General features: G+C 46.8%; 1 protein-coding gene across 11 annotated transcripts in view; it reads right to left on the bottom strand.

Moving 5' to 3' along the window:
* Positions 1 to 27,234, bottom strand: part of ARVCF (ARVCF delta catenin family member) — a 2,420,581-nt gene that overhangs the window by 2,082,484 nt on the left and 310,863 nt on the right. The window lies entirely within an intron of this gene.

Raw genomic sequence — 27,234 nt, 5'->3', positions numbered from 1 at the left:
TCTGTCCAGAAGGGCCTTTGACAAACTGAATGCAGGAAGGGGAGAGAATTACCAAATTCCTCTCACCTCTCTTCCGGGACAACTACAGAACTTTGACGGGAAGGAAATTCCCGTTGAGGGGACTGCAGACTTGGACATTAAAATTGGGCGACATAAGTTGAAACACCCGGTCATAGTTGTGACCCCGGAGGGCACCCCTTGTTTACTAGGGAATGACCTCCTGAGAAGGTTGTCACCCCTAATTGATTGCGTAAACAAGGTCCTCTGGACCCAGACTAGCCGACCCATAAAATTAAAACAGAGTGTCAACCATGTTAGTTTAAACGGCACCTGCCACATGGTTGAACAAAAATCTGACCAAGTAGAATTTCACTTCCAGAACCACCAAATTCCAGACGTGACAGTAATAGCAGTAGGACAACAGACTAGTGATGGGGGGTCCTCTCTGTTTCTGAAAATCAACCTTCCTTCCAGTTTAAGGTGGTATTCCACGCTGGAAGGAAACACTCTGAAATTCTATACCAATCCACAATCTGAAACTCCCACTCCTATAGTCCAGAAAGATGTGAAATCAGCTCAGAGCCTGGCTGAGATTCAGCAAATTGGAGAGCAGTTGTTCATCCCTGTTCAGTTAAATGATGGGAAGGACTCTGTTCTCGCTCGAGTGTGTGTGAACAACGGTAAGAGCTTCATCAGCGAAGCCATGTTCCGCCAACTCCCAAAAGATCCAGCCATTCCCACCTTCAAACTGATAGACAAATCGGAAATGGACCTGGAAGCACCTAATTCAAAACATCTCCTGCCAAGCAGGTGTATGCTCAAAATCTCCATTGGCAACAAGAGCATAGTCCATAATTGTTGGGTCGTGCGAGACGTCCCTGCCGCCTTTTACTTAGGCAGTGACATTCTCAATCGCTTTGCCATTAGTTTGGACCTAATAAACTTCAAAGCTTGGTCCCGATTAGCGGATAATCCCATGGGCTTTGATGATCCAGAAAAAGCATTTAGGTCAGCTCAATTGCTACCTTATGCAGTTGAAATTCAGACTAAAGAGGAAGTCACCATCCCAGAAAGGACCCGACAATTCTCCCTGGAAGTGAAAGTTAAAAGAGGACAAGAGTTGAAAAACCCTGATGCTTACATACATCTAAATGCTTCTCTCCAACAGCAAGGGTTGGGGGTAAACCCAACTCCATTAGTCAACATAGAACATGACACCATTCCAATAGAGGTGGATAACAGCGACTTAAAGAGTATTACTCTAGCCGCAGGCACCATTATTGGAATGGCGGTTGATGACCGACATTTCTCCATTGATCTTGTAAATGAACTGTTAGGACCAATCCCCAAGGACTGTTTTGACAGTGACAGAGAGGACAATACAACACCAGACAGGATTTTCACCCGGCATGGGGGGAACTTCCTGGTGTACACTTCCTGCCCCTATGGTAAGGAAGATGTGACGTGTGACTTCAGGAGGGATGAGGTGATTTTCCAGGTACATGAGGGCTGCCTTGCCCACCTGAAGCCTCCGGTCCAAATCAGCACTCTGACCAGGGACTTCTCCACCCAGCTGGAGGAGGCCGCGGAGATAGCCAAACCAGAAGTCTTTCCAGGCTTCAGGCAGATGGTGGAAGAGAGAGTCAATCTAGCTGATGCCTGTGTGACTCTGGAACAAAAGCAAAAGTTGAAACAAGTTTTCTTGGATTTCCAAGATCTCTTTGCGGTAGACTCATATGACTGTGGTTGCACCGACATCCACACAACAACAATCCCCACGGACCCTGGCATGACTCCTGTGTTTGTGAAGCAATATCGCTTGCCTCTCGCATCAATGGAGTCCCTTACCGAAATAATTAAGAACCTTGAGTCCCGGGGAATAATCCGTCCAGTCCACAGCACCTTCAATAATCCGGTGCTGGGAATATTGAAGCCAAACGGCCAGTGGAGACTCTGCGCCGACCTTAGGGAGCTCAACAAACGGGTCCATACTTCCCGATGGCCTCTGCCCTACATTGACCAAGGGCTGGCCCAGATTCAGGGGTCACAGGTATTCACTGCAATAGACCTGACCAATGGATACTGGACCGTGCCTGTCAGCAGGGAGGACCAATACAAGCTGGCTTTTACCTTTGGGGGCCAGCAGTACACCTGGACCCGGACTCCCTTCGGATACCTCAACTCCGGCAATGAATTCAACATTTTTCTACACAAGGCCATGCCCGACTTGGGTGCAAGGGGTAACCTGGCTTATGTAGATGATGTCCTCATCAAAAGTTCATCTGTGGAGGAACACATAGCGGAGATCCGTTATGTTCTGACACAGTTGAGGGCCGCCGGAGCAAAACTTTCCTTTCAGAAAGCACAGTGGTGTAAAACCCGTGTTAACTTCTTGGGGCATGAGATTACTCCTCAGGGTCTTTGTCCCCAGGAAAAGAAAGTGGAAGCACTTCAGAAACTGAAAGACCCCACAACTCTGCGGGAACTAAGGAGCCTCCTTGGACTGACTAATTACAGCAGAAAGTTCATTGAGGGCTACGCAGAGATCACCAGACCCCTGATTCATCTCCAGAAGGGGGGGGTCAAGTGGGAATGGGGTCCAGAACAATCCGAGGCAGTAAGACAACTCAAAAGAAGCCTCTCACAAGCGCCTTGCCTAGCTTACCCTGTCAGAAACAAGGAGTTCTTCCTGGAGACGGGGTTCTCTGATACGTGCTTGACGGCAGTATTATATCAAAAGCATGACAAGGTCAATAAAGTAATCTCCTATGCGAGCAAGACTTTATCCTCTGTGGAGGAAAAATTCAACGATTGTGAGAAGGCACTCCTGGCAACGGTGTGGGCATTGAAGAATTACCGCCCGTTTATCCAGGGGGAACACATCATAGTGGAGACTCCACACCAGCCTCTGCAATATCTCCAAAGTGACAGAATCCGGGCCGGAAATGTGAGTAATTCCCGAATTACTTCCTGGATTCTGTCAATGCAAGGCTTTCCTGTGGAGGTCCGATATGGCCAAAACAAGAAGAGTCCCCTCGCGCAAGGTCTGGCTGACTTGCATGATTGTGCCAGAGAAAACTGTCTCGAGGACGAAAGTCTAAAAATAAAGGACAACATGGAGGCATACCTTAATTCCCCACACAAAGTCTTTGAAGAAGACAAGTGTGAGGGAATGCCCACTGTCTATGTGGATGGATGCTCTTACCATGTTGACAACGACGGGGAGAAAGAACTGGTGGCTGGCGTAGGGAATGCATGGGTGAATGAGTCCCCAGAACCCTCCGCTGGATACAAAATTGGTCCCCGAAGTAGTCAGGTGGCAGAATTGATGGCTGTGCATCAGGCCATCCTCACTGCTGTCCAGCATCAACTCCACGAACTGGTCATAATCACAGATTCGGATTATGTACGGAACGGGTTCGTGGAGCACCTGGTTAATTGGAAAACCAGAGGCATGTTATGTGCTAACAACAAACCCTTGAAACATGGGAAGTTGATCCAAAACATTGATGATCTGGTCACATCGAATGGGATGACCATCTATTGGAAGAAGATTAAGGGTCATTCCAAAGTAGAGGGACCAGACAAAACTGGAAATGACTTAGCTGATCAGCTGGCCAAAACCGGGGCCATCCAAGGGGATCAAATTGAGATTGAGTCCCTATTGGGGGAAGTCCAGGTCACTGCTATCACTAGGTCCCAGACAAATGCTCACAACGACCTTTCCATTGCACAATGGAGTAAGGAGACCCCTGATGCTGATTTGATTACCGCTCAGAAGGGGGATCCAATAATTGGTAAATTTTACCAGCACCTTGAGGACCCTGAGAACTTTCCCCTGACGGATACCGATTACATTGGGAAAGAGGACCTAAGAGTGTTGATGAAATGTCCAAAAATGTTCCGGATCCAAGACGGTTTGCTGGTAAGGAAATCCAAAGCTGGCCACGATCAGTGGGTGGTTCCTACCTCATTCCGAAGCCTGATGTTAAGTCACGCCCATGATGCGGCCACCGCCGGTCATAGGGGGTTTCACACAACATTGGAAATCTTAAGAGAGGTTGCATACTGGCCACACATGGGGCAGGACCTCGACCAATACTTGAAGGGGTGTCTTGTGTGTGCACAATTTCAGCCATCATCCCTCACGCACCGGGCGCCTTTACAAAAGAGGGGAATGACACTGCCATGGTCAGATTTACAAATCGACTTTGTAGGCCCTGTGATTCGCTCGGCTAGGGGGAATAAGTACATGTTGACTGTGACATGCTTGTTTACCAAGTGGGTGGAATGTCTCCCAGCCCCAAATTGCAAGGCAGAAACTACAGCTGCCTTGATGATTAACCACATCTTTTCCCGTTTTGGTCTACCTCAAAGGATTGAGTCAGACAGAGGTAGCCACTTCACCAGTGAAGTAATGACAAAGATGTGGGAGATACTGGGGGTCAAGAGAAAGCTGCATATTGCTTATAGACCAGCTTCTTCTGGGGCAGTAGAGAGATATAACCGGACAATTGTGAGCATATTAAAGAAGTTTGTGGCAGATTCTGGGCCAAGTTGGGATATCCGATTACCTATGGTCCTAATGGCTATCAGATCTACCCCTTCATCTGCAACCAAAATGTCACCATTTGAGTTGATGACTGGGCGCAAGATGGTGCTTCCTCAGCATTTGCTCTACAGGACCCAAGAGCAGACACTGATAAATGCCTCCACTACTCATGAGTATGTAGAGAATTTAAGGAAACACCTCCAACATGCTTTTGCTTATGCTCAGCGGAATCTAGAAAGATCGGCTGATAGCATGAAGACCCATTATGACCTGAAAACTTCCAGGAAGGAATATCAGGTGGGAGACCGGGTCTATCTATACAACTTCCAAAGGAACCAGGCCAAGCAGCGCAAATTTTTGCCTACATGGAAGGGACCCTTTGAGATCGTCGATAAGATCTCCCCTGTGGCCTACAAGATCCGCATCCCCAAAGGCGGTTCGGCAGAGGGGGAAGACAAGTGGGTACACATAAACCAGTTGAAGTGTTGCCATCCCAGGCACACTCTGCAACAACTGGAGGAATCCTCTGGAATCCTAGCGGGTACTGTCTCAGACTAATTCTGTTCCAATCATAAAACATACCACATCTAGTCTCTAAAATATTGTGATTTGCATGAAACTGTCTCTTAGTTATACTGTTTTTTTTTATCAAAGTAAGAATGTAATGTTTCGTCATGATGAAATGCATATGCTGCCCCACTATCTCAACGGTGGTGGAAAAACGTCCATGAATAGGTATTGCCGCTCTTCCTTTGTCGTCCTAGGAGAAAGAAAACCTTGAGACGGGCCAAGGAGGACGATCCGGAGACCGGGAGCTGAGACGCAACGGGCTCGGGGTACCGCCCAATATTCCCATCAGGACCGGCGAGGAGAACCGATCGATCCGACCGGATGGAGGAAAAGATGCTGAACTGTGCCATCTATTGGAAGAAGATGAGGAAACATCCCAGATCTTGCGAGTCCCATCAGTGAAACCGAATGGCCATCGCAAGAGGGGGGGCTTGTGGGATGTATTTACCCATGCATCCGAGCCCTACCTCAAAACTGTGCAGTACTAACATGGAAAACCTCATGATGCCCAGAGCTTCCCAGAAAATGCACAGGGAAATGCATGAAGAATAGGCTGCCACTCATTTTTGCCGATGTTATGGGCACAGAAGGACACTGCCTAAAACCACCATTGGACTACCCGCACAGTAGTCTGAAACCATTGGGAATGGCAATGCTGATTGCCAAATGCAACCTAGAATTGTGGGGAATTCATTTTCTTAAATCCCAAAAATGGGTGCAGTACCAGTGCTCACCACTATCCAAAAGCCGGCAGTTTAAAACCACCCTGTGTTTCTCTGAAGGCAAGCCAAAGTGCCTATTTTAAACATTGCAACACATCTAAAAACTCACTGGACACCAGCAGACATTTGGTAGAATGGAGTGTTGTGTGCCTACAAAATCTGGGAAATGAAGAGCCCAGAAAAATGCTTATAACAAAACTGGCAGAGCTATGGAGTCAGCAGTTAAGTTGCACTGGATTTAAAGACACTAAAATCGAAAATGTTTAAATTGACTGAGTGACCTACTTTTGAGTATCACATAGGTTGCAATTGTTTAAATGTCATAGTTTTAAACTTAGAATCAGCCTTCTAGCTGCACATGTGAAAATGTTTAGTTTTATTTTAATGCAGGAACTGGGGAACAAAAAGTGACATTTTATCTGAAACCTGGCTTAAGGAACTGAATTCTGCCTGGCAACTACCCCCATCAGAAGGGAAACTTGAGTCACAGCTGTGTTCCCAGGCCAACCTTCCTTTTGCTGCCCACACTAAGGATATGCCATCTATCTGATAAGTGAATTATCTGTGCTCTGCAGGAGAGTGAACAAAGCCCTCTTCACTCAGGCAAAGGTTTTTATTACCGCAGTCGTAAAATGTAGCTTCCTCTTGGCAGGAGCTGGGAGGGGCACTGCCTGTGAGAGCAAGCTGGCTTGGCAGAACTGGATTAACCAGAAATTCAACCTTGTGCTGAGGGTAAACCACACCCCTTTGGAGCCAGAACATAACTTTAAAAAGATGAATAACTCATAGAGCGGACATGTGAAAATTTTATAAAGGACACCATAATTCTTGTGATTTTTCTGCCCACATTTTAAGAGGTTTTTCGACCCGGTGGCATGTTCAGGGGGGTGTCAGCGGAAAAGTGGATATAACTCTAAATGTATGCATGTTAAAAATCTGAAACTTCATCAGTTAATGTCCCTACTCCCTGCGCACATGTATGTAAAGTTGGGTCAATGTCAGAAATTGAAAAATCAGTTAAAAAGTGAAATATGTGCCATTTCTGAATGCAAGCTCCCAGGAAGAGCAGAGTTTGAACAGGGGATACCTCCTGTAATGCATGATGGGTGCATATGATTTTAAAACAATATGTACCTCTGCAAATATGTATTTGTTTCAAATCTAGATTTGTGTGTAAGTTGACAGGAGGAGTGGACTTTCTGCAGGCTGTAAAATGACATCACGCTGACTCACAGTTCATTCCCCAATCAAATGATAAATGGAAGTTTGACCAATTAGAAGCTGAGAGAGAGGTAGGGTCAGTGATGCTAGAACACACCCACATTCTAAACACATAAAAGCAGACAGACAGGACAGATAGGCACTTTTCCAAATCCATCTGCAGCGGGACGCTCTGCCGGAAAAATCCATACTTACCTCCATCAACCTCCAGAAAGCCAAACTAGAGACTTCAATCTATCCAGAACTAAGAGACCAGACCAGAGAGAAAGCAGTGCTGTACTAAGAGACCAGACCAGAGAGAAAGCAGTGCTGTACTAAGAGACCAGACCAGAGAGACCCAGACCAGCAGAGAGAGTGACCAGAGCCCAGTCTAAAACCCTGACCAGATCCGTGATGAGGCCCATTTCACTCAAGAATATAGTGTGAGTACCCAGCAGAACTGTGTAGAACCAATCTCTTAGTTTAAATTCATCTAATTCAATCTATTTAACCTAAGTAGAACTGCCTCCTAGCTGTCACCTGTCATTTCTAGTTGCAAGCTGCACTTGTCATTTTGAGCTTTTGAAATTTGCAAACCCAAAAACGACCTTTATTAAATCGCTCATATCTCCGCGACCGTTTGGGCTAGAGACTTGCAGTAACTTTCCTCTGATAGCTTAGAATCGTAGCTTTGAATCGCACCAAGAACCGCATTCCTACCCCTTATAGTTTTACCGCAATTGCGGAACACGCATCCGCGAATTTTACCGCGATTTGCAATTTCTTCACATGTAAAAACTGCTGCTGTTTGCTTTCCATTTGCCAGAAATTCGTTTAACCTGCTAACTATCCCTGCATCATTGCTAGTGTGAGCCTGGACTAATATTAACTAGATACCACTCACCCTGAACCTCTGAAAAGGGAATTAAAAGCATTTTAGCATATTTTTTAATTCATTGCCAGCACATATCAAAGCAATTTGGGCTTGTGTTTTCAAAACTCCTATCTGTTTTCTGTTGTCTAAGCTTGCTGGATTGAACTGATTACATTGATTGCATTTCTGAGAACTGTGTGCTTTCCTCCCATTTCCTTGCATTGCATAAAGAGGGGGGGAGTGAATAGCCAGAGAAAAGTGATTACATTGTTTGGTTGAAATCATATTGAGTATTTTCTGTACTGCATTCAGTGAATATTGCATCCACCTGAGCTTACATAAAGCATCCTCTACCACATTATATTTTTGTTCCTATTTACCAGTGTGCTACCTTACCCATTTCATGTCAACTCATTAGTGATTATAAGAAGTGTGCTAGTGCCAGATTCTCCGTTGTTGACCTTTGTCATATCAGATTAAGTGTGCTATTCAATTATTAATTTATTATAAAGCGTGATATAATATATATTGTTTAAGTTATCAAATCAACCTTTTAAACTTGCAAAACAGAACTACTTCTTGGCTCAGTGGGGTCAGGGGGATTCCAAGAGAGGGGTGTTATATAGGGGTAGTCATCCAGAACGCATGAACTGGACCTAAAGACATATCAATAAGGGTTTTCATTCAGTATTATAGACTAGGCGTTGACTTAGCTGTAGTGTTGAATTGAATCCTCTTACACCCCACCGCAACCATCTCGCCCATATTGCCTAGAGTGTGAGACACATGCGGTACCAGTGAGAATACCAATACCAAAGAGAATCCTGGAAGCAAGGTTCCCATTGAGGAAGCCATACCTGCATACAATACAGTACGATGGCCATTTACACGAGAATCCAGAAGAAGCAGGACAACTGAATGAAAGAGCAGATTGGTGACATCACACGAAGTGAAGCTGACATACAGAGAAAGGATGCAGAGACAGGAGAGTGGATATATTCTATAAAGCATCAAGAAAGCAATAAGGATAAGTGACATCTCGGGGTCGAGGTGAATAAGCTTATGTCACAGAAACGATGAAGATGCAAAGTCATTTTACATGTGCACAGATGCAAAGTAACGAAAGCAGATGAAGTAATCCTGAGGCTAGCTATGTAGTGAATAGATTGCAGCATGGGTCAACATATGCATATATAGAAGCAAGTGAAGTATGGATGTTCCACTACGTATTATAGCCGTGCTGGACTAAAGAAAGAAGGCCTCTTATACAGTGTGTTGCAGTTAAAAAGCAGTCGAAATACAGACGTGAATCTCTGAAGGGGAGGTTGGATCAACCCGAAGAAGCCGAGGCCGTATCGAGCTAAAAGGAGCAGAAAGTAGTTACAATCATGTGAAAGAACAAAACTCCTGTTCAAAGTACATGGAAGAAAACAAAGAAGGCGTACCAGAGCTCGAATTTGTGGTCTTCAGTCACGTGCAAGGATGAGACTGGACAAACATGCCAAACCACACCTACGCGGGGAGACAGAGCGTGCCTCTACTCCCCTGAATTCTACAGAGCAAAGAACATTTCCAAGGTAGAGTTCAAAGGCCTAATTGACAGCAGACCACTGAGATTATGATGGATGATATGCTAATTGGTGAGAAGCAATGGTTATGAGGAGCTCACTAGCATCTGAAAGTCCAGCCTGCATGCTGCTAACGTAGGTAGAAGAGTAGTGACGGGGGTTAGAAAGCCAACCAAATGTAGGGGGCCACGTAGTTAAGGTTCCTATAGTTTGTGTAACCAATGGGACATTTAGTGACGTACATAGTGACATGTTTTAGTGGAGGGCTTAGTTGCCCCACCTGATGTTAAGGAGCCTATTACTCTCTTAGACTAGTATGGAATGTATACTTCAATGTTCCTTAAGACCCAATCACAATTGCCATTAGGTTTTTGTAGTTTGCCACGCATGATGGCGAGTTTTCACTATAAATATGTTGTTTTTTACAAGAATAATTGAGATGATGCCATGAGACGTCCTTAGATGTCTGTTGTACTCCCTGTTTTAGATAATCGACATTAAAACAGTCAACTTTGCCAACCATCTGAGTCCTTTCGTTTATTGATGTTTGAGTATCTTCTGCCTCCACATTCACCTCATAGTATTGCTGAGCCTCTTGCCTCAGTTCAGTAGGATGGTGTGAACCAATAGAGCCGCGGGTGCAACGCTCTCCTTCCACAGGAGCCATGATGAAGCTGGTCCAAGGACTCATGCTAAGCTTTAGTAGTTCTATGAGGCATGTTATTATTATTATTGATCCCTATTAAGGAACAGGTGCGGAAAAGGGGAGGAGGGTGATAAAGGTCTGACCCCGCAAAACTGCCTAGAAGGTGGGCCATTAAAAATCACGCAGGCTGCCATAGAGGTAAAGATCAAGAAACTAAGCAGCTCCAGAGCACCAGGCCCCAATGGTTTAGCCAGCATAGTTCTGATGTCCGACCCCGGTCAGTGCAATTGCACCATTTAGCTTTCGTCTGGATCTCTCCACGGCTGCATGATTATCCGCGCCACTCCATTCTGGCCTTGGAATTATCTCTGACCAAATGATTTCCGTTTCTCCCAATTGACCTGCCAGCTCCTGTAGATAGACCATCATTTCCCGCATCAGAGCCCCCCTTCCCAGGTTTGTCAGGTCGTTACCTCCCAAGTGTATGACCAGTAGATCCGGCTTTTGCTGTTTCCCTAGCAATCTGCGCACCTGCCCCTGCAGCTGTGCCCATTTCATCCCCGGTACCCTGTGCCACTCAATTTGAAAATTGCCGTCTGTCAATTCCTCCTGTTCCGCCGACCAGCTTGCCCCTGCCCTGACACAAATGAGTATCCCACTACCCAGACAGCTCTCTTTTTCTTCTGGGCTGCTGCTGGTGGGGAGAAAAAGGTGGCATGTCAATTTATATTTTTTCAGGCCTGATATACCTCTAAAACACCCAGACCTCCATCTATCAATCTGCTTGATTGCTCCTTCCCCCATGCCCATGGCTGCGGCTGATGTGGCTGCCCCAATCCGAAATGAGTGAGTCCCGAATACTCCCTTTGTCTCCCCAATTCCTTCCAGCGCCATTTCCATAACCCTTCTGAATTGGAAGCGGCTTAGAGCTGTCCCATTGTGATGAATGAGCAGCGCGCTTCCCCTCCTGAGCGGGGTCTCAGCCTGAGGAAACCTGCCACCGCCCTGACCGGGCACATTGCGCTGCCCATGATGGGTTGGAGGGTTACTGTACACCCTTTGCCTTCTTGGTCAGTTTTTGATCTCCTTACCCATAGCGCCAGATGTATACTTGAACAATGCACATCTTTAAACTGTAAAAACCCCTTCCCCTTTGCGTCTTTGTTTTCTGGCACCAGTTCACTCACCCTGAAGGCCCCAAAAAACGCCAGGGTAAAAACTGCTTTAAACAGTGGTACTTAAAAACCCCCATGGCACACTACCTCCAAGCATGCTACTATCTTTTGGAGCTTGACAATGTCAATGGGCCTTCTTTCGTCACTTTTAGGCATTCCTTGCTTGGCCCAACCTTTCATGGCCATGATGATGTAGTGCTCCTTCGTAGGGTCACTCTTCCCTTCCAGCTTGTAATAATGAGTGATTGCAGCCAGGTGGAAAGCCATCCATGACCTAGTTTTTCCCTCGTGCCAGCCCCAACCCACAAAGGCCTTCACTGGTAGATCTTGCTGACTTTCCGTCAATACCACCCGCTCCCAGTATGCCTTGTATCTACTTGCTGTGCCCGGCGCTAGCGCCGTCTGAATCAGGGAAACCAGATTGCCCCAATCATGTCCCACCACTGTATTTCGAACGGGGCCCTCACCTTGTCCGCTCCCGGACAACTCCCACGGAATTTCTCCCACTGCAAACGAGAGAGAGCATCAGCGGACATGTTCTGCACCCCGGGTATGTGTCTTGCTCGCACCTCAATGTTGTATTGCAGCATGCATTTGTTGAGCTCCCTTCACAGGCGCAATACCCTTGTGTTGCTGGCAGAACCTTAATTTATGATCTGGACTACCGCTAGGTTGTCTGACCAAAGCATGACTTTGCTGTCTTTTAGTTTCTCCCCCCATAATCTGAAAGCTACCACAATAGGAAAGAGTTCCAACAACGTGGTATCTCTGGTGATCCCTTACTGATGCCACTCCGCAGGCCATGCCATGCCGCACCATTTGGTGTCCAAGATTGCCCCAGATGAATCTGTGGACAACTTGGACCTGTCCTTGGTGCTCCAATCCCCTCTCCACATCCGAACCCCATTGAATTTGACAAGAATGTGTCACACATGGCCAGGTCCTCCCGCACCTTTGCCCCCAACCGCACATGCTGGTTTGCGTGCTGTAACCCCACCGTTTTTAGCTCAACACTCCTTGCAAACACTTTCCCCACTGGGATGATTTTCCCTGTGAAATTAAGGTTACGCGCCAGCGCTTGGAGTTCTCTCAGAGTTGCCTTATTCCTAGCCCTCAGACTTTTGATGGTTTCTTTCAGTTTTTCTACTTTCTCCTGAGGGAGCCTGCACTCACCCTTTGCTGTGTCAATTTCAATCCCCAAGAAGGTCAGACAGGTCACTGGTCCTACCGTTTTCTCCCCCGCTAGCGGGACCCCCATTGTCTTCATCAGTCTCTGGAATGCCTCCATGAGGGCCCCACGCTCGTTGGACCCCTTCTTACCAACAAACAAAGTCATCCAGGTAGTGTACCACTGCACCTTCCTGACACTCCTGTTTCACCGTAAACTCTAGGAAAGTGCTAAAAGCCTCACAATATGCGCAAGAGATGGCGCACCCCATAGGTAAACATTTATCAAAACAATACAGATCCTGCACCTTGAACCCAAACAAATGTTGGCTTTCCTTGTGAATGTGCAACAACCGGAGTGCAGATTCTATGTCCGCCTTCCCCATCAGAGCTCCCTTCCCGGCAGCCCTTACCACTGCCACCGCATCTTCATAGGATGAGTAGTGTACCCTGCATAGTTCTTCGCTAATCCCGTCCTTGACTCACTCCCCTTCGGGAAAGGAAAGGTGGTGAATCAGCCGGTACTGCCCCTCCTCCTTCTTGGGAACCAGCCCTAATGGGGATATCACCAGATTGGCCAATGGCAGATTTGTGAATGGGCCTGCCACCCTGCCCAGCTTGACCTCCTTGTCAACTTTCGCTGCTACAACCTCCGGCATTGCTAGTGCCGACCGCAGGTTGACCGCCTCCGTCCCCTTCTTCACCTCTGCGCACGGAATTTGAAACCCCCATCTGAAGCCTTCCCATAATAGTCTAGCATCCTCACAGTTATGATAAATATTTAACCACGGACTCATAGCCTGTAGTTTGACCGGGGTTGGCAGCCCCTTTTTAATCACACTTTTACACATCTGCTATTGACTTGACCTTGACAAACTGCTCTTAACCTCATGCCCTCTTGACCTTCTCCTTTGCTTTGGGGCTGCTCTTACGTTTCCCTTCGTTGGTTGAGGAGTGGCGATCCTTGGCCCTCCCCCCACGGGGGTGCTTGAACTGGCATGTTTTGCCAAAGGGGCAACCCTCATCTGAATTGACCCTCCAGCATTCAGCTTGCTCCCCCTGGTAGCTGGCTCTGCTGTTCCAGGAGGAGTACCCGTGAAAGGACGACCTCCCCCGTCTGGTGTATCCCCCCCCCTTCCCCTCCGAACTTGGGGCATTTCCCCTGGGGATTTCTCCCCCCTTCAGTTTGTCCAAGAACCCTCCCACATCCATTTGATCCCAAGACAAAGCTGGCCAAACCTGCATTTTCAAACGAAATACCCGATCATATTGCGACCAACCTTCCCCCCCGTGTTTCAAGTACAGGTCATAGGCTAACATGGACAAGGCATCCTGCAGATATTTCTCTATCATTATGGATGTGTATACTTTGAATGCCTTTAACCAATTGTGTATGGACGCCTCTGTCTTGGGTTGCTCCTTATCCCTCTTCTCCTTCTCTTTCTCTGATAATTCCTTTAACCCATTTCCCAGACGTTCCATTCCCACAAAATCCAAAATCTCAATAAATTCTTTCTTCCAAACCCTCTCCTTAATGGCCCCTGATATGTGCCATGATAAGGAATTCACTGCCACCCTGACTGGACCAAAGCCTGGCATAGCTCTCCCGTACCGTGTCATCATGGGTCCCCACACCCCCTCCTTTCCGATATTGGTATTGGGACCCGAGAGCAGACCTGGTCCAGTAACCCCTTGGCCCCACCAAGGTGGTGTTTGAGCGGTCCCTGCAGTTGCTGCTCCTTCTTGTGCTGTGGGACTGGGCCCGCCTATGGGGTTTGCGCTAGTCCCCGCAGTGGCCTGTTGGCCCTGCGTGGACTGGGCCGGGTTGCCCTGACCCAAGGAGACATGCTGGCTACTGCATTGGCGACTTGACCCTGTGCCTGCTGCGCCGCTCCTCCTGGAAATGCTGAGTTAAGCCATGCCCCTGACCACTGGCTTATCTCCATTGGCACCCCATTGCTGTTAAGATTCCCTGCATGATATCCCCCTGAGCCCAACCCCCCTGGACTCAGAGCCACCCCTCTCTGTTGAATTACTGCTGCCCCATTCCCCACATGATTAAAGGCATTTACATTCGCACTAAGTACTTGCCCGTTACCCCCATTTCCCCATGCTTGCATACATTGCATTAGCATACCTTTAACTGCCTCCAAGGACGCTGGCCCGTCTTCCCTTGCAGCCACCGGTCTGGTTGCAGGCGTGCTGGGTGGGCCCTAGTTCCTTGGTGGCTCCACAGGTGTAGGTGCCGGGACGGCCACAACCTGTTGTGCTCTTCCCCTGTTCTTTGCCCCAGCAGTCCTTGGTTTCTTGCCATTCGCCGCTTGCTCCTTGCTTGCCTTGGCTTTTTGTGTCATGGTCCTCTTTCTCTTCCCCGCAGGTTCCTCTTCCTCTTCCAACCTTTCTTCCTCCTCCTGCTCCAGTTGTTCTTCGCTGTCTGGGTACAGTAGCGGGGAGGCCGGCCCTTGGCTTGTTCCCGCTTGCTCCTCGTCCCCTGGTCGTGGTATCATTGCCTCCATCCAGTTGGGGCCGTGCTTTGCTGCTGCCAGTCTGGTCATGGCCTTAAATGCCTCCAAGTCCATTCTTGCTAACCACCTCTTTCTTGCACCTGCCGCTTCACATGGTCTCCTTCTTTCCCCTTCGTGTTCCGGTCCCTTCTGGAGTGTCCTTTCAGTGCTTGATGACCTGTATAAAGCCGTGGTTGCACAGTTCTCCGTTTACCTAGAACGGGTTGCGCTCAGCGAACCCCGTCTATGCCTGCTGGGCCGTTCCTTTTGGCCTCTTAATACGGGTCGCACCTCAGCAAACCCCGTCTGTGGTGGCCTGCCGTGGGAGGTGGGCTCCCGTGTCCTAATCCGTCACGCTTTCGCGGTGACTGGTTTGTCGGTGTTCGCCCCCTTGTACCTTCTCCCCTTTTGGGTGAAAGGTTATAGGGCGAGTGAGGCGGGCGTGCCAGGTCTGCTGTGTGGCGTATTACTGCCCCCGGGATGGCCCCGCTCTCCGAGGATCCCCTCGATGTATGTGCTCACCTCTTGAAGGCGCCCGGTCTTCCCCGCGCCTCCGACACCACCCCTTACAACTTCTGTTGTTGCGGCGAGTCCCCGTCCTGCCGAGCTGCTGTGCTCCTCCCCCGGCCTGCTCCGAGCTCCGACTCTGGCTGCCACTTCCTTGCTGCCTGGACCCTCGCCATCCTGCCTCCGCCTTCGAACGCAGCCCGTGTACACTTGGCTGTTGTCGAGCAGCTGACGCAATGCGCTGAAGATCCGGCGTGTAGAATTCAGCTGACTCTGACGTCCCGCTGCAGGCAAAGTCCCGGCGAAGTCAAACGAAGCTCCTCAAAAAGTCCTCTGCAACAAAACGAAGTCCTTCCTCGAAAACGAAGTCCACTGCTGGCGGACGGGTGTCCCACTGCCAAGGCTCGATGCTGCCTGCAGTGGGAAGCCCTCTCGTTATAAAGGGGTAGCCCCTCCCTTTTCCATTGTTGCCCTTCGCTGGCTTTCCTCTGTTTTTGCCGCGCTGCTCCATTTCGCAGGCTTTCCCTTGCTTTGCTGCGCTTCTTGTGGGCACCTCCCCTTCATCCTGGGGAGGGGGAGGATAGGAGGAGGACACCGCCCAGGTTATCGGGGTGCCTCCTCCATTTTGGGATTTCGTCGTCGTCACTGTCGTTTACTTCTGAGCACAAGTGCCAGAAGAAAGCTGGAAAAGATAATACATCTGAATGCCAAGACCAATCCTAATACGTAACGGCGTGCAATAAACTGGGGTAACTGCTGGCACTTTGTGTCTTTGAGACCCAGCGCCACTGCGGAAATAGAAGAGACGAACCAACAGGGAACAGCTACCTGGCTACACTTCAAGCCATTGAGCCCCAGCACTACAGTGAAAACAGAAGTGACGAACCAACAAGGAGCAACTACCTAGTTACCTTGACCATCAATCTTTGAGCTCCGACGCATTTCGGTATAGAAGCGACCGTGAACAACATTTACTTTCTGAACCGGAAGAAAACAAGTTCTGTCACAACACTTGCAAGCCTACATTGAAACATTAAAGCGGAAAAGAGCACAAAGATTCTGGGGAGACTGCAGGCACCCTAGCCTTTGAATCCCAGTTCAACAGAAGACACAGAAACTTCGAACCACAAGTGGACATCTGACCTTTATTGATGATGACTGTAAAGCACATGAAATCTTACTAAACTTATCCACCTACACAGAGAATGATGAAGAAGTTACAATAATGCTAGACGACGAGTATATTGTCATCATCGAAGATTGCTCATTAATCGAAATAGCTCAGCCTCTGAAAGAAAACACACGCTATAATGAAGACACAATACACTACCTGTGATGATATTTCTGATACCGAACGTACAACTTTCACAGAACCCGACTCAAACTCACCACACACAAAAATACAACAAAACAAGAAGTAAACCATCCAATACACAGAGAAATGGAAGATCTAAGATATGATCTACCTATCTTTGAAGACCCAAGAGGTTCATACTCAGGCAAAATTGTCAACATAAAATCGAAATGGCAGAGACAGAAGGACATTGTCTTGAACAGAAATAATGTATTACCGATTTTACATACGATTCGCAACTTACATGTGATCAAATCAGGTGATATTTGAACAATCGAATTTCTGCATGAACACTGAACTAACTATGTTGCAGTACATCTACAGTCGAGAAAAATAGCAATCGCCATAATTGAAATGGCAAGGGAAATATACAATTTAGGATTCAAAATCACATACAAAGAATTATCAAATAACGGAACAGCAAATGAAATACAACAACAATTAAAAAAGTATTCCCAAAGCAACAAAGCATAATAAGAGGAAAGGATTCTAGAAGCCCTGTAGAAACTATGTTGCAAACTCTCGTGACTCAAGACATCTATTCGAAGGCGACAACCTGATCATAAAAAATGGAGACATAACATGTTAACAAGAAACATGGATCAGCGATCAACCAAATTGTGATGGATTCACCATATACATGAACCCTGCAATCACTCGAGAAAAAGGCTGACCTTCTTCAGGATGACTAACAAAAATTAGAGCAGGAGTGAGGCTCCATGTGATCAAATCACTTAACTCGAACCCTTTCACACAACTCACTATACTGGAAAAAACATCTGACTCTTCAGGAAATTCAAGAGACAACAAAGAAACGACCACAAAGATAACATGAACATGTAGCATCTATTGGAACCCATGTGCCATTAATGACAACGTATTCATTGACGTAATATTCACAAAACTAGATGAATTAAAGGTCGCCTACCCAAAAATGGAGATAATCATATGTGGCGACTTCAACATCCACCTATTTACAAAATCTGGAAATAAAATCACGCAAAACAAACTCACTAGGAAATCCCAACAGTGGTATAACGAATGCTCACTGAGAGACCTAGACAATGTCAACGGTCACATACAAGGAGACCAACATGGGGTATAGGAAACACCGTTGGATACCTAGATTATATTTTTGTTACATGATTATTGATGTCAGAACTTGAAACACTGGAGATCACCGAAAAGACCACAGGCGATCACAATATATTAACATTGACATGGACAGGATCACAGAATCGTCCCCATATTAACTGAACTCTATCTCTAGAACTGAACCATGGGTTAAACCATTTACGAATAGCTGAAGAGCAGATACAACTACAGATGATCTTCCAGAACACAGAAATGAAAGAAAAGTCTAAGATCGAATATGAATGGCTCCTTCGACCACATAAAGGGCCACATCATACCCATGCATTCAATCAGGAAACACTCAATAGAAAAAATATCCTAAGAGTAAAGATTCGAATGGCCCAACAACTAAACCATGAAGAAAGAAAGACAGCCATCAAAAAACATAAACAACATTATAGAAACTGGCAAAAGAGCTCTCGGGCCATGCATATACAAAGAGACGCTGAAAGCATGCTGGATACATTAAACCAACGCAATACCAGATAAATGTGGAACTTAATAAATAGTAACTCCATAAACAAAGACATGGTAACAGCAGATGTAACCCAGGCAGCTTGGTTCGAACATTTTACCAAAATCTATGGAAAAAAAAGAGACGAATGACTGAAATCAGAAAATATCAAAGCAGAGAAGCGGCCATGGGGATTTGAATGGTTTTACGAGGAAATTCTGAAGAAAATCTTACGGCTTAACTTCTCAAGGGCACCCAGCCCAGACGGACTGAGCAATCAGATCCTGAAAAGAAACCCAGAAACGAGGTCAAAAGTTTGTGAATACTTGTTTCACCTTATCATAAAAAACAAACAAATTCCACACACATGGAAAGCCGCCACACTAATCCGATCTACAAAAAAGGGGACCAGAGCCAACCAATTAACTATCTACCAATAGCGTTGTTAGACCCCCTTGAAAAACTATTTACCTCCATATTACAACGCCACCTGACTGAATGGATAACAAACAACAATAGATTTGATGAGATGTCAAGGAGTTCCCCCCTTCTTACCTGGGTCCGGTGTTTGCCGGTGTCTTTGATCGCTTCCTTTTTGCGAACGCTCCTGGTCTTGAACAGCGCTGCTCGAGTCTCGTCTGGTTCCAGGTTGCGTTTAGTTCCGGGATCGCGGAGTCCAGGAATCCGGGAGACTGAAAAGGCTAGAAATGCCCGGAACCAGGAAGGGGGAAAGGGACAGGAGTGGGTAATAGCACTGGGATAAAGGAAACAATACCACAAGCTACGAACACACGTCTGGGCTACTCTGCAATAGCATTGATACGCGCAGAGCCGCGGAAGGCGTGGTCTATAAATAGATCACGCCGCGCTCAGCGCATGGAGCGAGCAAGGGCTATGGCTCTGAACGGCCATGTTGGAAGTAGTACTGAATGTAAGCCCCGTTGAGACAAGGACCAGGAGGTCCAAAAGGGGCGTGATCTGAAGTTCATGACAGCATGCCTCCTCCGAAGGCCTTTCCCTCCAGGTTTGCCCGGGTGTATTAGGTGAAATCTTCTGAGCAACCGAGGAGCCTTGATATTTGAAATAGGTTCCCAGGTCCTTTCGCTAGGAGGATATCCTTTCCACTCCACTAGGTAATGAAGATGGCCCCGCTTATACCTGGAGTCACAAATCCGGGACACCTCATATTCCAGTTGGTTGTCAACCAGTAGAGGAGGTGGTCTACTGGATTTTCGAGAGGATTGGATGTAGGGTTTCAATAGGGATGTGTGAAAAACTGGATGAATTCTTTTCCAGGAGTCAGGTAGCTTGATTCGATATGAGACAGGATTGATAATCTCCTTGATGGGAAATGGACCATAGTAGCAGGGAGCCAGCTTGTTTGGTCATAAGTGTCGGGGAAGTAGTTTTGATGACAACCACACTCGGTCACCGACCGTATAGGAAGGACCTGGTCTTCTCTTGGAATCCGCATACCTCTTGGTTTGTGATATGGCTTTCTCTAAGTGTTCTTTAGCCTCCCGGTGAATGTTGATAAGAGTTTCGATCCAGGAGTCAACAGTAGGTACTGGTGTAGGGTAAGGAAGAACCGAGGGTAAGACCAATGGATGGAACCCCTGGCTACAATAAAAGGGGCTGGTCTGTAGCGCTGAGTGTTCGGAGTTGTTGTAAGCGAATTCCGCAACGGGTATCAGGAGAGACCAGTCATCCTGGACCTTGGTGGCGAAACATCGGAGATATTGTTCCAGGGTCTGATTTGCACGTTCTGTGGCTCTGTTGGTTTGGGGGTGATATCCTGAAGAGAGGGCACGTTGGATTACTAGTACCCAACAGAGGTGTTTCCAGAATTGTGAAATGTATTGGGGACCCCGGTCAGATATGATCTTGGAAGGAAGCCCATGTAGTCGGAATATGTGTTCCAGAAATATTCCAGCTAGCTCTGAAGAAGAGGGTAGTTTCATCAGTGGCGTAAAATGGGCCATATGGGTAAACAAATCTATGGTGACCATGATGGTAGTATATCCTCGGGAAGGTGGTAACTCCACTATGAAGTCTGTAGCGATGATTTCCCATGGTTTAGAGGGTAGAGTGGGCTGAGAAGAAGACCCGCCGGTCTTTTGTTATGTTTATTTTGGGCACAGGTTATACAAGCCTGGATGTATTGCTGTACGTCAGACTTCATTTTAGGCCACCAGAACTGTCTCTGTATAAGACGGAGAGTGTTGGTGATACCTCGGTGCCCGGAATGGAGTGTGTCATGACAAAGGTTTATTATTTTTTGCTGTAACTTCCGTGTAGGAATGAGTAGTGCATTGTCCTTGAATAAGTAGCCTTCCTTGGCTCTTAATGTCAAGAGATTTTGTGTTGAAATGTCCTTCCATAATTCCGAGGATTGAGTTTGCGATCGGACTTCTTCGAGGAGATCAACTGCTTGGGCTACGAAGAACGTGGGAGAGAACATTTTAGGAAATGCCTTATCTTAAGTGGTCACGTAGTCAGGACGGCGAGACAAGGTCTCAGCGATCAGGTTCTGTGATCCAGGGACATGGGTAATGTGAAACTGATACTGGGCAAAAAAGTAGGCCCAACGTGCCTGACGACTGTTCCTCCACTCCAGTGACTGTAGAATATGAAGGTTTCGATGATCAGTATGGACTTGGACAGGATGTCTGGCTCCCAGAAGTAGATGTCGCCATTCAGTGAAGGCTTGGCGAATGGCTAAGAGTTCCTTATCTAGGACGGAGTAGTGCGTTTCACTAGGAGTTAAGGTTCTTGACAGATAAGCAACGGGGTGTTCCAAATCATCCTCCGTCTTCTGCTTCAACACTGCTCCTATAGCGTAATTAGAGGCATCCGTTTCCACTAAAAAGGGTTGACTTGTATCAGGTTGAGACAAAATGGGAGCTTGTGTGAACTCAGTCTTTAAACGCTGAAATGCAGTTTCTTGTAATGTTGACCAGACAAATGGTGTGTCCTCCTTTAGCAGAGCCACTATGGGTTGTACAATCTCGGAAAAGGTAGCTACGAACTTCCGGTACAAATTGGCTAGTCCTAGGAGGGATTGGATTTGTTTCACGGACGTGGGAGTAGGCCAGGCGAGAATGGCCTTTACTTTTGAAGGGTCCATGCCAATCCCCTCTGGACTAAGGATAAATCCCAGATAGTGCACAGAGGTAACGTGAAACAAACATTTTTCAGGCTTGGCTAAGAGGTGATGTTCTCGGAGTCTTTGTAGAACTGCCTTAACATGTCCTTCATGCTTCAGAGGGTCTTTGGAAAAAATCAATATGTCGTCCAGATAGACAATGACGAAGAGAAACAACATATCAGAGAACACCCTATCCATAAAACGTTGGAATACTGCTGGGGCATTGGCTAGTCCAAAGGGCATGACCAGGTACCCGTAGTGACCAAATGGTGTTCTAAAGGCGGTCTTCCACTCGTCTCCTTCCCGGATATGGATCAAATGGTAGGCACCCCTGAGATCCAATTTGGTGAATATTACGGCTCCTCTCACAGCTTCCATGATATCCGAGATCAGGGGCAGTGGGTACCGATCCTTGAGGGTGCATTGGTTTAAGCGTCTATAGTCGAGGCAAGGTCTGAGCTCCTTGGTATCCTTCTTGGGAACGAAGAACAATGAAGCACCCGCTGGAGATTGAGGGTCTTATGGTGCCGTTTTCAAGATTAGTGTCTAGGTATTCCCGAAGGGCCTTTTTCTCAGGTTCGGAAAGAATGAACATTCTGCCGAAAGGAATTACAGCTGAGGGATCCGTATCTATGGTACAGTCTGTGAGGGGGTAAGGCCTGGACTATGGCAGTAGAAAATACATCATCATATCCCGGATAGGCCTCTGGAACTTGTATGACATTGGAAACCATGAGTGGTGTTTCTTGGTCTCTTGGTAGTTCTTTAGGAGTTACCGAGGAGGGATCCAGGGATAGACAGTGGGACATACAGAACTCTGAGCCCAGGAATAATGATCCTGCTGTCCAATTGATATACGGATTGTGCTTTTGTAACCAGGGCATACCCAAAACCATGGGATAATGGGCTGACTTAATGATGTCGAATGTAATACGCTCTTGATGATGGTTTATGGAAAATTGGATCTCTTTAGTCTGCAGGCTTATGGGTCCTGAAGAGAGGGGTCTTCCGTCAATTGCTTCCACGGCTGCATGGTGTTTTGTGTCTCGTACGGAATATGATGACTAACAACCCAGTCTTGATCAATGAAAATTCCCATAGCTCTGCAGTCCACCAAGGCCAGAATGGGATAGGTCTTGTCTTTGCAGGGCGACAGGAAGGCCTGTAGTATCACCAAACTGTTTTGTCCAGGAGAGTTCAAGGATGGAATTGATGTGGAGCAAACATCTCTCTTCCGAATCTCTGCTCCATTTAAGATCGGAAGCTAGCGTTTCCCAAACGGCGAGGAGGTGCCAGAGGACATTCCCTGACCAAATGTTTGTCTGAAGCACAATACATACACAAACCCGTATGGATCCTTCTCAATCTTTCTTGAGGTGATATGGGTCCACGAAAGGCTCCAATTTGCATGGGTTCAGGTTCTGGGGCTGGACTTGGGTTTGCGTCCGTTCTGGCTGTGCTCTCAAAGGACGTCTTGGGTGGGTTTCCCTTGGATTTCTTCCTTTCAGCCTTCCTTTCCTGGATGCAAAAAGTCTATTTGCAAGGCCAGGTCCATTAGTGCTTGGAATTAATTTGGTCTGGCCACCCTGGCCAGTTCATACTTGATCTCATTGTTTAGGCCTCTCCTGAACAGGGTAAAACTAGCCTCAGAGGACCAGTCTGCTTCCTTAGCCAATTGTTTAAATCTGGTCACATAAGTGAGCATATCTTGGGAGCCCTGTTGAAAATCCAGCAAGCGTTCTTGGGCAGTATAGACCTGCTCTGGATGGTCAAACATGCCTTTAAGGGCCTGTATGAACCCATCGTAGTCGCCTAGGAGGGCATCGCCGGAGTTGACAAGGGGTGTTGCCCAAGTTAAGGCGTTGCCGGAAAGGTGGGATGTGATGAAACCCATCTTAGCCCTAGGAGTCAAAAAATAATAGGGCTTAAAGGTAAAGTGGATCAAGCATGAATCCAGGGATCCGCGAAGTGTTTTTGCCGAACCATCATACTTGTCAACAATACCGCCTAACAGGGCACCCTCCTTTGTAGCAGAATCCCGGGACAAGACCAATTGTTTGAGCGCTGCGTTTTCCGCCTTAAGGTTTCGAATCTCGGTTGATAATTCTTGCATGCGTCGCATTAAGTCCTGCACGGCGGCTTCCATCTCGTTTTTAGGTTCGATCGGGTGGCATCTCAAACTGTCAAAACTGTCAAGGAGTTCCCCCCTTCTCACCTGGGTCTGGTGTTTGCCAGTGTCTTCGATCGCTGCCTTCTTGCGAACGCTCCTGGTCTTGAACAGCGCTGCTCGAGTCTCGTCTGGTTCCAGGTTGCGTTTAATTCCGGGATCGCGGAGTCCAGGAATCTGGGAGACTGAAAAGGCTAGAAATGCCCAGAACCAGGAAGGGGGAAAGGGACAGGAGTGTGTAATAGCACTGGGATAAAGGAAACAATACTGCGAGCTACGAACACACGTCTGGGCTACTCTGCAATAGCATTGAGACATGCGGAGCCGCGGAAGGCGTGGTCTATAAATATATCACGCCGCGCTCAGCGCATGGAGCGAGCAAGGGCTACGGCTCTGAACGGCCATGTTGGAAGTAGTACTGAATGTAAGCCCCGTTGAGACAAGGACCAGGAGGTCCAAAAGAGGCGTGATCTGAAATTCATGACATGAGAGACAAATGGGCTTCGTAAGAGGAGTAGGAACAAACAGCAACCTTTTCATATTAAACCTACTGAAACTCGAAGCTGTGACCATGACCCAGACACTTGAAATATTTATCGATTTTCAAATGGCATTCGATAGTGTTACATGTCAAAAATTGTGGGAAAAACTTAGATCCTGGAAATGTCCCTCGGACCTACTGGAACCAATAATAGCTCTGTACTCATTTACCAGTGTCCGTGTCAAGCTATCACATACAGGCACTGTTTCAAAAGTTATCCGGATATGGAATGGCCTAAAACAGGGTTGCCCGCTGGCTGCTGCACTTTTCAGTCTATACCTCGCAGACTTTGAAGCACATCAAAAAAACTTTAATAACCAACCCGCCAATTTTGAATGGAACTCCAATAAAATGGATTTTGTATGCAGGCGATCTAGTCCTATTCGATAAGGCATAAATTGGCATGCAAAAAAGAGTCACCGCTCTTTCCAACTATGCTGAAAACAATGATCTAAGCTTTAATCTGGCAAAATCACACCTTATGTCCCTGACAAAAAAGACGGGGGAAAAAAAGAAAGAACCAGTTTGGATCGATCAGAGCATCAATGGTAGTCTGTGGAAAGACGAGCTGATGACAAAAACTGACTCCCTTGCTCGACAAGGAACAATCCTCCATAGGAAATATGGCATATTCTTCTATCAACCGCTGACCATGTTTTATCAACAAAAGGTAACCACGATAGTAACATACGGAATAAAAACCCTCCTAAATTTACCATCGCAAACATGGGATGCAATAGAAGGAAGGTTTTGGAGAAAAGTGCTAGCCTTACCACCCTCCTTCCCAATTCAGCGAATCAGATTCGAGTTACCACTTCAATCCCTAGAATCCATCGTAACATGCAAAACACTAGACCTATACAGAAAAACAGTGATCGACGAAGACATTTCAGCTGTACGGTTACTACGGAGTCGTCCAAGCACTATCAATAATTCAGTATTAAACACATGGAAAGAAGCTTGCAAACATTTGATGCTAACCAAGAGCATCACTGAAGAAACACGGACATGTAGACCATGCGAAGCCAAAAGAAAAATCCAGCGATTAGATTGGATAGACACCATAGAGAAAAACGCTGAATACCAACTCTCGCTCTATTGCATGCAAGACTGTCAAAAACTGGAGTAATTCCAGAAATTTCTAGAGCTCTTCCCATGTTGAAAGACGAGAGATACCTTCCCCAGACTCCGGCTGAACCTGTTAACAGCGAGGGAGGTGCTGGCAAAAACCAAACAAATTCCGACCGAGTGGGACTTTTGTCGATGCTGTGACAATATCAAACAGATTGAAGCATTTTACCACATTTTTATGGAGTGAGAATCCTTGAATATAGAAAGAAAAAAATGAGCGGAGAGGTTCCCGTTGGAAAATTGTTACAATTCTCAAGAAGACCGATGGGAAACAATACTAGCAGGCAAACCGCAAGAGTCTGACTTTCCGAGTCGTGCAATACTGGAACGAAATAAGCAAAAAAACAATCTATGACAAACCCGAAGAATGAAAAGTCTTGTAAAAAAACTGAAAACGGATTAAATTTGGGAACAGATACAAGTAATCTTTTGTCAAGATCTGACTGTTGTTCTTGTATTTTGTCATCCCTTCATTTCCTTCAGACCAAACCAGAATTAAAAAAAAAACACTACTGAAAACGGTCTAAATGGAAATGTAAGCGTTACAATTTTAATAACTAAAACATTAAAAAAAGTAGTTTTTTGCCAAGTTTTTTCTTTGCAGCCAAGGGATCTTCATGCCAGGTCTTAGTAATGATTAGTTCTTCATGTAGCGCATTCACATACAACATATTTACATGCAATTATCACCCAATCGAAGTTGGTACACATTTATCGACCTTGAATGGATGAAAGGCTGAGTCACCTTTGCCAAGATTCGAACCTGAAAACTGCAGCTCGCAGACAGATTACAGCAATAAGTGTTCAACCCATTGAGCTATCTCAGCTGCTCTTTAACCGTTAGTAACCTTTAGCAGCGCCTAGGCTTCATTGTATTGATAACAAAGTACATAACACTAAAAATTGAGTTCCCCTTGCTCCATTCATTGACTTGTGGGTGGCTTTTTACACAGTATGGAAAGCTCTGGTCCAAGCAGGCATAGATGGTCCTCTGCCACTTTAGCATCAGGGCTATTTGACCAGAGTTCACTTGGACAACCTGGCAAGCATACCTTAGATGACCCTCTAACCCGGGGGGAGGTAGGGTCTGTTAAGGTTGTGTATTGTCGCCTGTTCTTTTGAATCTTTTTTATTAATGATCTAGAGAACTTCTTAAATAGAGCAATTATCGCCCATTTAAAGAGGGTCTCCGGTTCCGTTATCACCACCGTTCCAGCCTATGGAATGGGTGATTATTGCTATGAGCAGCCCAGGTTGCCAATCCGGTAACCTGGGGTGCTAAGAGCAAAGTATTTCATTTGAATGAACGGGACGCCCCACTAAAGATGGCCGCCATGCAACACAAAGACAGGTCTCCGTATGGAGCCCCTCTTCCATTTCCATGGTGGCCAGCTGGGACAATGGGAGGATGCAGTAGCATCGGAGCGGGCGCAGGCCCTGCGGTAATTAGGTAAGTGGGGATGGGGAGGATTACAAATGAGTAGGGAATGGATGGTGGGGGTAAGATAGGGTGCGGAAGAAGTAGCCATCAAGTTGCATGGAATGCGGGCTTGGATTGGTACATTTTCCTAGATTCTCCATTGCTGGGAAGGGAATACTTTCAGTGCTCCTTTAGGGAGACGTTGCGGTTCTATCTGCAGAAATAGGGGACACGCTGTGGAGAGCAACATCGGGCTCCTTTCTGAATACTGTCTCGGGAGGATAGTTCAGGGGCAACGTGCTCGCCTTGGAAGCAAGGCGACATGGAGCAACATAGGTTTGATCCCCGGGTCCGCGCTTAGAAACCTCTGGGTATTAAGCGCGTAATAAATAACCTATCA

Source organism: Ambystoma mexicanum, chromosome 10 (assembly GCF_040938575.1).
Source record: "Ambystoma mexicanum isolate Mex_15411 chromosome 10, UKY_AmexF1_1, whole genome shotgun sequence".
Lineage (NCBI taxonomy): Eukaryota > Metazoa > Chordata > Amphibia > Caudata > Ambystomatidae > Ambystoma > Ambystoma mexicanum.
This window is presented reverse-complemented; position numbering and strand designations above follow the sequence as displayed.